This window comes from Macrobrachium nipponense, chromosome 11 (assembly GCF_015104395.2).
Source record: "Macrobrachium nipponense isolate FS-2020 chromosome 11, ASM1510439v2, whole genome shotgun sequence".
NCBI lineage: Eukaryota > Metazoa > Arthropoda > Malacostraca > Decapoda > Palaemonidae > Macrobrachium > Macrobrachium nipponense.
Genome location: NC_061087.1, coordinates 77,494,503 through 77,509,303, shown reverse-complemented (window position 1 = coordinate 77,509,303; position 14,801 = coordinate 77,494,503). Strand labels below are relative to the sequence as shown.

The window sequence follows — 14,801 nt, the reverse complement described above, 5'->3', positions numbered from 1 at the left end:
TTTTGTTATTTTTCATTAGTCCCTTAAGATTAGAACTTTCATGTTACCGAGAGGAGAAATTGTAGAATTTACGGGCTGACGAAAGGATTTATTCTTGGGTTGGTTTTCCTTGGTTAGTCATTTAGCTAGAATGCTGTTTACTATGTTCATTGGTCAGAGGTCAAGAGCCCAAATTTTTTATGGAGATTTAAGCTTTCTTTTAACTTATAATTGAAATTATAACTTTCATGTAACTTGGGTATTTTGGATAGTAATTAGGCCTACTCCAGGTTACGTTTTAGATATCTTGATTTAAGGGGTAGTCATTGAATTTTAAAATTAGAGTATAACTGTTATAACTTATCCTTGAAACTGTAACTAATGAAACTTGGGTATTTTTTATAGTAACTAGGCCTACACCAAGTGAAATTTCAGTTATCTTGATTTAAGAGGTAATAATTAAATTTTGAAAGGATCAGAATATGACAGCGCTGACATTTTCCAGATTTAAGTAATCAATTTTAGCAGTTCAATTTGTCAGTTCGATTATTACAGGTCTCGTAATGCGTCAAGTTTAATCTGATTAATCACAATGAGTTGCAGTGCACTTAAAGGATTTAAGGAATGAATCCATAACTATTTGCTGTGCAACTCAAGAAATTTAAGGTGTGGATGCATGAGAGTTGTGCACCTCAAAAATTTAAGGCCTGGATTAAGGCCTTAAATTCTTGAGGTTCAAGTAGACTTTAAATGTTTAGTTTGAACTAAGATGCTCTCTTACTAGAAATTTTTAACATTTATGGTTTTCAGGATTATCTATTTCTAAAGGATAAGTTTTACTTGAGGTGAAGACTAAGAATGATTAATGAATTTCCTTCAGAATTTAAACGAAAATTATTTAGCTTGGTCATTGAAAGGTATAATGCAGGATAATGACATTGACATTGCTAAAGAATTTAAACGAACCATACTTCAGCTTGGTTATTGAAGGGTGTAATGCAGGCTTACTTGCCCTCAGAATTTAAATGAACCATATTTTAGTTTGGTTATTGAAGGGTATAATGCAGGATAATGATGGTACTTTATTGACAGTTAAGTTTAAATTAATGCGCATCTACTTAAATACACTTGGTGCTTTAATCTCTAGTGAAATCACTATGGGTCAAACCAGGTGTTTGCATAGTGCATCTAGTAATTTTCATTTAAAACAGGGTCATATAAGATGTTTGTAAAATTAAGTTGTTGGTCAGCAGGCGAGTGAGTTAGCATGATGTTCGCACTTTGATATAATATAGTTTTCAGAATATTATTAGAGCATGACATGGAATTATGTACTAAGATTTTATTTACATTGTGATTTTTTCCAGACATTGACTTGTTTTAACGAATTATTCGTTAAAACAAGTTTTGTTTTAACGAATTGATGTTCTGACATTGTCATTTATTTATGGAAATAGAACAGTTTTACCTAGTATCTATTAATTTACTGGACAAAGAAACTCTACTAGTATTTTAGATTGAGGAACGATTTATTTGCCCTTTAACTAAAGGAAAGGTAATGAGTAAATTCTGAAATTTGGTGATAACGGGGTTTGTTAGAAGGAAATTTATTCTAATGTTAGAAAAATTTATTGCTGGCAGCTATTGGGAGGTACAAAAATTAATTTATTTCCAGGTATGATATGGGTTTGTGGCAGTTGTCTGTGAAATCCACGGCGAAAAATAGAATTAAGTGGGGACTGAAGACTGTGGAGTGTCAAATAAAACTGGGAGAACATATTCAGCTGTAAAATAGCACTTAGGAGGAAGAAAATCGTTAATTCAGGAGGAAGATAGCTCGTTAATTCGGGAGGAAGAAATTCGGGAGGAAGAAAGCTCGTTAATTCACTACCAGTATTGTAGTTGAAAATATAGTCGAAGCCACAACAGATGATTAAGAGAAGTGGAAAAAAAAGAAAAGTAGAAAGTCTACATAAGCGAAAATATTAGGATAACAGAAAATAGAGAATGGAACCATTAAGTTCTTCTGAAGTAACAGCAAGAGGAAAAAGTTAGTCTAGTGGAAACAGCAGGTAACTACGAGAATGCCAGTATGGGATATTCAGCTGACGTGAATGAAACCTGAAGTTCAGCTGAGGCAACCAACATGGGTTGAAACAAACAGACGAGGATAGTTGAGTGGAAGCATGAGGAGTTCAGCTGACGCTAATGGAATTTAAGTTAAGCAAAAGTAACCAACAGTAGTAGGCTGAATCGGAGAGAGAGAAACCAACAGTAGTAGGCTGAATCGGAGAGAGAGAAACCAACAGTAGTAGGCTGAATCGAGAGAGAGAGAGAAACCAACAGTAGTAGGCTGAATCGGAGAGGAGAGAGAGAAACCAACAGTAGTAGGCTGAATCGGAGAGAGAGAGAGAAACCAACAGTAGTAGGCTGAATCGGAGAGAGAGAGAGAGAAACCAACAGTAGTAGGCTGAATCGGAGAGAGAGGAGAGAAACCACGTAGTAGGCTGCATCGGAAAGAGAGAGAGAGAGACCCACAAGTAGTAGGCTGGAATCCGGAGAGAGAGAGAGAAACCAACAGTAGTAGGCTGAATCGGAGAGAGAGAGAAACCAACAGTAGTAGGCTGAATCGGAGAGAGAAACCAACAGTAGTAGGCTGAATCGGAGAGAGAAACCAACAGTAGTAGGCTAAATCAAAGAAAAGCGGACAGTTTAGTGAAAACAACGTAATATAAATTTAATTTCATTTAGCTGCAGTGAATAAGCAGCAGGTGACGATTACGAGATGGAAACAGCATGCAGTTAATTGAAGTAACAAGAAAGCAAAATAAACAGAAGAGTAAGTGGAATGCAACTAAAATTTACCGAAACATTAATTAGTTCGGTTGTAACCAGGACATCGGTCTATATGTTGAAAATATAAATAACATTTTCTTCCTTTCTTTATACACACGCTAATTAAGTCTTTGCCGGCAGTAAGTTTAGTTTACTTAACCCTTTCTGGGAAGATGGTCACACCACCGGTAGCATTATGGCATTTACTCCCCGATCCAACTAGATGATTCAGTTCTTCTCTGTTCCAGAAAGGGAGCCCAGAACTTTGTCAATCTTCTCTCTCCTCGCCACGGAGGGTATGCTGATAGTCTCTTCTCTCTCCTCCACTACGGAGGGTATGCTGGTAGTTTCTTCTCTCCTCCGCTACGGAGGGTATGCTGGTAGTCTCTTCCCTCCTCCGCTACGGAGGGTATGCAGGTAGTCTCTTCTCTCTCCTCCGCCACGGAGGGTATGCGGGTACTCTCTTCTCTCCCCTCCGCCACGGAGGATACGCTGGCAGTTGATATTCTCTTCTCTCCTCTCCACCATGGCAGCCAGCAGCTGGTTGAAGTCTTCTCCCATGTCCACCAGGAGAGGGCCAACAGTACCAGACCTTCAAAATCGCCTTAACTTCAGTCACTTCCTTAAAGAATGAACTTTCAGATCAAAAACTACCCTCTGCAGTCCTTTAAAGAAAAGAAGTCCTTCTAATCCTGTTGCATCTGTTAACCTACCTGGAAAACTAAGTTTTAATTAAAATGGTTAAAAACTAACTAGGAGTCACCTAATAGGTAGTAATTGTTTTTCTGTCTTCCTCCTCCTCGTTTACATCTAACGTTATACAATCAAAAAGAACCGATAGAATATCTTTTCCACAACTCTATAGTGTACCTAAAGAATTTAAAAATCACAATTTTAAATAATTCTTGGCTTTGACCATTTTAAAAAATTTTAAATTCTTGGTTTTGACCATTTTACACCTCTTAGAACTAAAAATAAAGTTCCCATTCTTCACATTATAAAAACAACTTTACTTCTCCATGAAATCCTAACTACCCTTACTACAATCGGTAGTGTTGACTGGACGCTAAAACAGAACTAACATTTTGATAATAGGTAGGTTAAATGATTAATAAATTGGGCTATACGCCTAAAGCCCGTAAATGATCAAAGTAAAATTAAAATGCTAGTAACCTTACATTTCTGCCGTTCATTAATCTAATTAAATTTTAACAAATTAACAGGTAAAATACAATCAAAATACTACCCACTCACAATATTTTTAGCATTTACGCATTACAAGAGTCCAATAAATTCCACTCCTAAACCTCGGCAAAATGAGAAAAAAAAACTCAGATTTAGACAATTTAATGACACTCATGAACAACAACTTAAACAATTACATGCCTTTTCTATGCTTGAAATAAGTACTTCTAACCCTAATTCATGTTAGAGACCTATAATATAACTGCAACGAGAATAAATAGTATGCAAAATTGCAACCTACATTTTCCTCCAGGGGATTTTTTTAATTTTTTTTAGATTTTAGTAGACTACTATAGTGAACTTCTGATTCTACCTAAGTAACTCTGCAGTCCTGAAAATAATTCCGATAGAAGACGTCATTTCAAATGCATTATGCAACAAAAAAACAAAAACCTTCAAAAATTTTTTTTTTTAAAGCCCGCTTAATTTTAATCTTTTAACCCTAACATGTTATCAATGGTTGAAAATTCCTTTAAACCAGAACTCTAGGTACAAGTAAAAAAAATACAACTCTACAAATAATTCAAAATCTCGATGAATGCAAAATAGTGTTCTGCAAACCCCCCAAAAAATTCCACATTGCAATTTTAATAGTTATTCCAATCAAATAATTAGTTAACCCCTCTACTAATAACCTTGAAAAATTAATGTTAAATTCCTCACCAGCCCTTTATTACTTATGTAAAGGACCAGAGTTTCTCTTAAAATAATTTAGCTAAATTTGCTCCTAAAATAGTCTCTCCAATTTGTTTGTTTCAAGCACATACAAAATCGTTATACAGCTTTAAATTAAACCATTTACTTAGCTATAGCCAAATGGTAAGACCATAAAGTTGTGTGTTAGGATAGCCACCATTTACCTCATCCCACAGGGTAATCAATCAGCTATGCCCAGCAGGTAGTAATTATGGGACAAACACTAAAAATCAGCTAATTCTTTACCTTGATATTTTTTTTTTTTTATACTAGGACTAGACAATCACTTTTGCAAACTGATGTGCTAAAATCTAGCATATGTAAATTGTATGTTTAAAATTTGTCAATTTTTTAACTTGGCTCTTACAGTTATCTCTGCTAAATGCTCAGTTCAAAAGGTTTAATCAATACTAACTGGAAATATCTGGAGTAACATGCATAAATTTAATTTCATTAAAATTATCCAACTTATGACAATTCACCGTACGATTTTTCCATTTCAATAATGAAATTCTGTATAATCAACTCATGAATAATTAAGCTATTCTTGCAATAATGTGCTGACCTACATTACAATTCAAAGAATGGGAGAGAGTTACTAATAGTTTCAGGCGTAGTAACATATCTAAACCTACACAGTTAAAAGCTTTTAAAAACCCAGTTCATCTTCATATCCAAATGAATTTCCCCAGTTGCTAAAATAAGTAACTTCAGACGGAATCATAGTCTCAAGGCCTGTCCACACGAGCGGGCATGATCGGCGTGCTCCGGGGTTGACGGGCAAATTCTGGCGGGCTTACACGTGAATGTTGTCCACACAGGTGAGGCGATGGAGAGGTGGGCGTGCCCGACGATGCCAGTAGTGTGTTCAGTGCGGTACGATAAACATGGTGCCTACCGCAAAAAAAGATATTGTGTAGCATGATAATTGCTTTGTGTGTGATGAAAAAGAAGAAAAAGAAGAAAATATGGTGCAAAGAATGGCTCAGTAAAAGAAATGTATATGGTTAAAGTACGTCTGCCAGGGTCGAAGCTCAAGCCATCGGGCACCACCATGGTGATTTTGCTACAAGACCCATCGGGCAATTTGACGGTTTGCCTGTCAAGTGTGCCCGTTTGAGGGGAAGTCCGCCGATCGGGCCCGATCGTGTGGACAGGCCTTACGGCATGCCATAAATAGGCAATTCTAAGTGATTAACGAAAAGCGGCATTTAGGACTAAAGACCGATTCTGTCTTGAACTTTACGTCTTGCCTAAAATTCTAGGTATTTCATATTTCCTCCAAGACGATCTAGATACCAGTAGACAAATTTTTCAACACACACTACGTGCCTTATGGTACCAATCGTCTCCTGGCTGTGGACGATGCAGGATTATCATCGTTGAAAGCTGTGACAATATCTTGTGAGCTGTTCTAGTCCCATTTGAGATTCCTGTGGTGGATGCATTTTCCTGTAAGAATATGATATTTAATGAGCTTTCACCGATAAAATGACAATTTCATCACAATCACCTAGTCTACCCATATGTTATGCTAAAATCTTAAACCTTAGTTTACTACCAACAGAGCTGGGCAGTACTTAAGTACAAAAGTACTTAAGTACATTTGTGTACTTTAAAAATGTACTTCAAGTACTTTTAGAAATGAGTACTTAAGTACAGTACTTAAGTACCTTTTTATTGTACTTAAGTACAAAGTACTTAAGTACTTTGCATAAAATATTTTATAAAATTGTTATTTATTTAGTTCTATGATTTTTTTTTACATGGATCAGAAGAGAATTATTTTGGTTTTAAGGAAAAGGGAACTGCTAGTCAACCTTCTGGTCACATGTCAGTTGATATGCAGATCCTCGAATTTCTTAAGGATAAAAATAAGAATCTTCAAAGCCTCAACAAATATCCCTTAGTGAAATCTTTATTTTTAAGATACAATACAACTATACCATCGTCTGCTCCAGTTGAGAGGCTTTTTTTCTGTGGCTGGAATGACCCTCACACCCAAGAGGTCCTCATTGGCTGACAAAACATTTGAGCGACTTATGTTAATAAGAGCCAATAATAAATTTTGCACCTGAGTTATCTTCCACTAACATAAATTTCCATTGCAAACTGTATTAAATTCATAATTTGGAAAGGTAACTATTCAATAAGTACCACTTGGTTGAACAATTATTAATTAGTGATACAATAAATAGTATTTTGTGTTGTGAAAGAATTTAGTACTCATATTTTTGTGATACTAGTAATATTGAACAAATCTGTATTCAATTAGTAGCTATAAGTCTTCAAGTCTTTTGTGAGAAAAGGTGCCATTTATGAAAAAGTAACTTTTAAGTTTATTTTGGTTTAGTTTTATTGTTCGAAATGTGCCATCTATAATCTTCAGCATTAAATGAATGTAACCTGTCAGTTCATTTTATTTATTTACTATTTTTACCACTTTACTATTTTTACAACTGTATTAAATTCATAATTGCAGGAAACTGGAAAGGTAACTTCAGTAAATACCACTTGGTTGAACAATTATTATTTAGTGATACAATAGATACAAATGTACTTAAGAACTTTATTTACTTAGTACTTAAGTACTTTTAGAAAATACTTAAGTACTTCTTTAGAAAATGTACTTAAAGTACTTTTAGTACCTTTAAATGTATTAGTACTTAAGTACTTTTAGAAAATGTACTTAGTACTTAAGTACTTTTAGAAAATGTACTTAGTACTTAAGTACTTTTTGCTTGAGTAGTTAGTACTTAGTACTTAAGTACATTAAAAGTACTTAGTGCCCAGCTCTGACTACCAATTATGCTTCCTCTGGTGGAATTTCAGAATACCAAGCTTCCAAAGGCTTTTCAATCTTACTACTATAGATTTGACAAAACTAAGACCATGACCGCAATCAATTGTGTATTAGATTACACAACCCCACAGCTTGAATTTTCTTAATTTCTTTTAAGACAGTACTAACCTAACCTAACCTCTAATGTCAGCTGCTAAAGTTTATTAGTAGCCAACCAAGCCACCTCATATTAGAATAACATCTGTCCTAGTTTAAAACAAGATTCACTAACCAGTTGCGTAGTTCCAGCCATCCAAAGTCAACCTTTAAAATAGCCCCAGGCATACATATATATTAATGTCCAATATATCCATAACTCAAAACCTTCACCAAAACGTGCACAATACGTATATCTATAGATCCTACGCTAAATACTTCAGTAACAATCCCAAGCACTTCTTGCAGCCATATAGCCATGCACAATGAGGGGATAAATTACTGTTAACTTCGAGAAAACTTATATTAGTAAGGCAATCTAAGCACTGCTAGGTTAAGTTTGTTAATCAGTCTTTCATTTCAGTTACTTGCTGTACTAATCTATCTGTGGTTAACTTTAAAGACATTTTCCAGCATCCAGCCTTTTTGGAAAACCTACAATTTTATTCAAGACCACTGTTCATAGTGTGCAAAGTACATTCCCTGTGTTTTACGGACCTGAAAATTATCCAGTTAAAGAACCAGTCTAATTACCAATAAAGAAACAAATCTTACTTTTCAGCTTAAAAGCAGCAAAAACAAATTTAAAAACTTCCAGTTTATTGTGCCAAGTGAAATTGAATATCATTATCAGAATGGTGGGATCATGTCAAGATTAGCGAACCCACTGTTCAAGACTATTATACCACTGATTTATATATTATACAAACATATATAATATTATACATACATAATTATATATATACAATATGCATGTATGTATGTGTATAAATAAAAGTGGTATAATATTGTCTTGAAAAATAGTGGGTTCGCTCATCTTGACCTGATCAGTTTAGCTATTCTTTAATTCAAAAGCTGGACAAAGCACAAACATTCCACTATAGTATTTAAAAACTTCCAGACATACTTTAAGCCCAGCAGCAGGTCTTGTTGCGAGTTCCAAATTAACTATCATAAAACCTTTAATACCAGCTCTTGATATCGGAGTTTTTGCTCTGCTTTTTTAAAGTCTAATTGATATGCTTCATACGGACAGCATGCAAAAAGCTATCGCAAATGTATGGTTAACTAAATATTTGCCGTCTTTTGTCTGTCCACACGGTCAAGCTTTGGTCGACGAACTTTGTCCGATGTGACGTCAGAAGCGTAGAAACAGCGAGAAATGTCCGAAATTTGCCGCAGTTTCTCCGCTTTTGACGTCACGTCGAACAAAGTTCGTCGAGCAAAGCTCGGCCGTGTGGACGGGGCCTTAAAGCGGCCTCACACTAGGCATTTTTTTCTCGAGCAGCGAGCCGTTGCTGCCGAGAATGAAAAACCGGGAGCTTTTAGCTCGAGATTCTAGCTTCCCAGCAGGACGGGAAGCAGCCAGCACGAGCCGCGAGCCACAGCATAGTGTAAACAAACAAGATGGCTGCTGCTGATAAGACGTACTCTCCTGAGCCACTCTTGAACCCACAAACGTTTTTTGTTACTCTTGCATTCACGTAAGTTTCCGAGAAATAAACCACTGCAGCGCATCTTGCAACAGTCCGACAATTTCTGGGCGCCATGATGATATCAGCTGATCAGTTTTGTTTACTTTTTCCTACGGCTCCTCGAAACCACGAGTTCCTAGTGTGACGATACAACACTTTTGCTCGCGAGCATCGGCTGGATGCTGGCCAAAACCACGAGCAAGAAATGACTAGTGTGATACCAGCTTAATTACACTGCTATCATGGAAGCGTGGCTGGTATTAAAAAGTGAAAATTAACCAAAAATGTTTGAGTCATATTTAAAACCTTAAAGTAATATACTGGTGAAAGTATAATAATTTGACAAACTAATGTCTAAAGTCGTGAAATCGGGGAACAGCTTATTCAAGGATTTTTTATTTATTCCTTTATTTTTATTTTTTGATGCACCACAAAGTACGAAGTGATCATTAACTATAGTTGCAGTTACCAGTTAAGTAACATTCCTTCCAAAAATTTAAAAACTATTAGCAGTCTCCACTTGAGTAGAATTCTTTCCAAAAATTAAAAATTAAAAATATTTTTTATAGCATACTATTGCTAGATCAATCTCATTAGATTTGACCTTATCTACGTAGGTTCCTATGGGTAACAAGTTTTCTTCTCAATAGCACTTTCAATGGTTTATTTTACTTACAAAAAAAACTAGTTTCTAAGAACAAGTATAAACTAATATTTGGGGAATAAATTCCAGCTAAAATTTCTATACTGACTACGTATAATTTCAAATCTAGGTAAGATTGCTAGGTATATTCCAAAACTCTTTGTGGCTTGAACAAATTTCCGGCTATTAGTTACGAGAAACCATCTATAAACCCAATAATTCCCAAAATCTTATCTAACGCATGAGTAAATTTCACAAGCGTTTTTTGGAGCTTAGGAAAAAATTAAATCCCATTACTTTTTAATTAACTCCACATACCTCCCCTATCCCCTTCTACCACGGCTGTCTAACCAGGTATTCCATACAACTGGAGGGTTGGTATTGAGTTGCAAGCTTCCACTTCACCTACTTGATTTCTCACAGATTTACCTGCCAAACTTATCTTTTAATCAAGACATACCCATTATGACATTATGATATGGGTTGAATCAGATCCTTGAATTTCAGAATTAGCACTAGTAGAAAAATAAAATACTTTCCTATAACTTCATAAAGGCGAAGAAAACTTATGTAATTCTGTTCAAACTAAACTACACTGGTGCCGGGCGAAGTTGGTCTCTGCCACATACAGCGTTTGCTAGAGCTCTTTTTTGCAGATTCTCACGAACATTTCGTACACAAATTTAACCATATAATATTTCAGTGGTGTATTTCTTTATGACAATTTTTTCGTCGCATGGGCACCCAATAAAACTCAATGAGGATTGGCATGACTTTCTGGTTGGTATTGACTAATCTGGCCGCTTCAACCATGGCCTTCAACCCAATTAACAACAAAAATGGTCGACTGAGTTTCACGGAATAGTCACAATTACAATCTCCATTTTGTACCTTAGGCGATTGCCATTTTTGCTACATTTGATATTTGATCTGTTATGCAGAGGTTTCATAGCTAGTACACTTCGTTTTTATTAATTGCATTTCGATTAACTTTCAAAGGAAAGTATTTTTAGGAATCTCTACCTTAATTAGAATTTCCCCCCGTTTAATTTGTGCAACTTTAACACTACTGTTTCCCATTTTTGGTTAAGCTACAGTTCGTACACAACCAAGTAAAACTTTCCACAAAAACTCGTTCATAATGCATGATCCACAAGTACACATACTAAATGAACTACAAAAAATTTCTACGAGATAGCAAGTTACCAGAAGAGCGAAGTTATTTTCCCGATCAATCTTTGGTAACTAAACTTTCCTGCTTTAACTTTACAATTAAATGAGCAAAGTTTTCGTAACCTACGTTCTTACCTTACTTGACATGGGCAACACTGAATAAGAATTGAGCTTACTCTGCCCTATCAGATCTATTGGAAAGAAAAATGAACAATTCAGTAAGGATGACTAATAATTCATAAGAAACTAATGCATTACTACTTTGCACTATGAATGCATTGAACTACTTCAACCACAAGTATTCTGGCTATTTACTTAAAAGTGAAAAGTAGCCCCAAACTCTACAGAACTAAAATCTCGTGATGGCTATTGCTCTTTATAACGAAGATGACGTTGTAAATTAACCCATCTTCCTAAAAATTAAATTTAACCAATATGCTTGAAGCTGACAAGCAAAATCCTGCCTCGTGGTGCACTACGGTTAAAGGAGGACTGGGACCTTTGTCGCCAGTTCATATTTATATGGCCATGCTTTCAAGATATACGAAACTCGCCGTAGAATTTTCCTCAGTTTTCAGTTTTATTATTACGTGATAAGAGACGCGGCCTTACTGATTATATAATTTCAAATATCCCATTGATTCTACAGATAAATAATTGAAAGTATCTGCATGCCGAAAATATTCACATACCCACGGCAGAGTACGGCTCTGACCCACGGTATCTTACGCAATTCTTGATTTACTTACGATCTTAAAATCGGACTAAGAGTTTAAAATTAGTTGGAGTATTTAAATTCTAGTGAACCCCTAAAAAATGTAAAACTTTAAGCCCCTAACACTGGTTATCCTTATCTAACTTTCTAGCCTTGCAGCAACTATTTCCAAACTTTAATCTAAACATTTATTGAAACTATCTGAACCCTCAAGGTTTTTATTTCTCGAAAAACTAGTAAAAAAGCTTTAAACTTTCTCCAGGGCTCTTGCGTTTATTAACCCATAACTAATTTTTCACCATACTTATATCAAAGTTTGAAACTGAACAAATAAAGATTGCAAACCTTACACATATCCACCAAGCTATAGTCTGCCACCGAGTTTCCTTTGAATAAAAAATTCGCAAGTGACACTGGGTACTACAAGAAATAATGCAAGAGCCCTGGACAAATTCTCCGACTATATCGTGGGGAGAAATTTCAACCAATAATTTTCGACACGAAGATACACAGTTGACACCCGGGCGCACAACCCCAAACATCGGTTCAAATAATTCCATTCTTCCATTATTGCCATAAATAACTAGTACAAGGAATTTAGTGATCACCCCACAACCTAAGATCTAATAAACATTACAATCCGCCGAAGCTAATCCGATTGGCTAATTCAGCTTAAAATTTCTCGCAATTAGACCAGGCGGGAATATGGGAAAAAATAGCAGTATAAATCTGGAGGCCGGAGAACAAGGCTAAGGAAATTGATGGAAGTGAATGAAACTCATTACGTGGTAAATCAGCTCCTTCCCAAAGGCACATCTTCAAACATCAAAATAACTTATAACAAACTTTGGAATTAACACTTAAGGGTAGAAAAATGCCAATGCCAAATTTTTTAATCACTTACAAATTGAAAAAAAAAAAATTACGATATTTTAGGGATGGGGTTGCATAAAACAAGAATCTAAATGAATCTCCAATTATGATGTAATTAAGGAATGAATAGCAAGTAATATTTATAAGGCAGAATTTAAAGCAATATTTCAGGACAAATCAAGAACTGGTAATCCTTAATTCTACGTGGCTAAATAATCCAACCGGTATACAGGTCGGTAACTCATAAAACAAAGTTAACCTTCCTTACACCAATTTAGGTTCTTACCAGTATTAACAGCCCATGTGGTTTCACGAAACTGAAAATACCGTTGTGGAAACCTACCTCTCGAATTTGACAGTTTACAGAAGTGTTCGTAGCTTTTATTAGTGCAAGATAAACTAATATTTTAGTATTAATTATCGTCCTTAACCATGAAGTCTAACTATTACACCTTGACATATTTAATCCGTAGTTCCAAGAATCGGGACTATTTTCAAGTCGAAAATTGACCTCAATAGGCAAAGGATTTTGAAAATAGTTAACTTTGCAGTTTAGTGATTAATCTTTATAGAACTTAAAACCAAGTGTTTTTGACAGCCATCCGTTGCAAATATAAAATTATATTGAAGTTTGTCAACCATTTTTTGTTTCAGTTTTCATTCATTTATTCCTTTTACCGAGTTGGTGGCTTTTAAAGTATTTCAAGGTACGACTTTATCGCACAGTCCATAGTAAAAATAAAGTATATTTCACATCTGCCACGCAAATATATCTATAAGCTTGAGACAACCCGAGGAAACAGTGGGAACAGACTTAAGACAAAAATTGAAAATGGTCAATGTAAGGTATATGGCTGGTATTCAAGAGCATCCTGTACACAACAGGAAATTAAACCTGTTATAAAATCTGTTATAATTTTTCTTGGTAACGGGATCAATTAGGCTACCCAGAAAACATGGAAATTAAATGCTACATTGCGTTAAATAGCTATGGGCCAGTTCTGCCCGAATGATCCAACATGCTAATGAAAAAATTACTTTCTTATTCGGGAACCAAAATGTTCCAGCTTGGGTCAAACTGTTATTGGTCGACTGTCTACACTCAACTTTGTAATGAGTACTCTGGATCTTATTTGTAAACCACATTGAGGGCATCAGACTTCGTAAATTTAAAATCTTATGTATGAAGTATCAAAAACTTTGGATGGGTCACTAACAGCCTGTTCATATTCAGAGCGACAATATCGCCCGAGGTATTTGTCAGATTCAATCCCTACAAACAAAGCCCACACGCCAAGCAGAAATAGATAACTCCAACAGACAATTATTCTTTTAAAGACACGGGAACCACGAACACTCAAAAAAATCAGATTTATAAACAAACCAACAAAAACGTGAAGAAATCGAATTAAAGTTTTCTTGAAATTTCTTGGACTTAAAGTAACCGACAATCAAATTCCTGTATACCAGGAAGTAGATATTACAGATTATAGCTGCACTAAATTCCCCCAGCTTTGCATATTTCAAAGGCCATACAATTAACAAGTTACAACACGAAAATTTACTTACAAAAGTTTCTCCCTTGAAAAGCAAGCACTTTAATGGTCTACGGTCAAATGGGAGGGAATTGAAGTGATCTCAAAGTTCGCACCTTGTTTATTCTTAATAAACAAGGAAGACGAAAAGAGGAAGTCAAACACTCCTCCAGGTCAGTTATCTTTGTGAAACAAGTGGCACCATCTGTCAAGGTGATTTGAGACTTAAAATTTTATTTTCAACAATCCGTGTTTTGATTTCCTGGAGATCTATAATGTCACAAATGAATAATGTTTCTAAAACGCAAAACTTTTTTCATACAATAACATATTTACTTCTTACAGAAAACAGATTTGACAAGGGAAATGACGACACATAGGTAATTGCCACCACATCAGAGAACCTTCCAATCTTAGGAACACGTTGATCTGTACACTTATTACGCAGTATTCAAGTATTTAAATTTTGATTTTTAAAAAAGCAGACTAAAACTGATGAAATTTCCTTATTTTTGGAAATTTTGGAAAATGCACGCTCCAGAATATGTATAAATCTTTTATAGCTTGAGCAACAGAAATATTTTACTCAAGTTACCCCGGTAAAACTTTTACTATTCTTGTTAATTGAAAGAAA

At 35.3% G+C, this 14,801-nt stretch overlaps 1 long non-coding RNA gene across 1 annotated transcript; it reads left to right on the top strand.

The window, feature by feature from the left end:
- The first annotated feature begins 3,063 nt into the window (after positions 1-3,063).
- Positions 3,064-3,464, top strand: LOC135206359 (uncharacterized). Its single transcript, XR_010312733.1, has 2 exons — positions 3,064-3,194; positions 3,232-3,464. It is a non-coding gene; the product is annotated as an uncharacterized LOC135206359 (long non-coding RNA).
- The last annotated feature ends 11,337 nt before the right edge of the window (positions 3,465-14,801 follow it).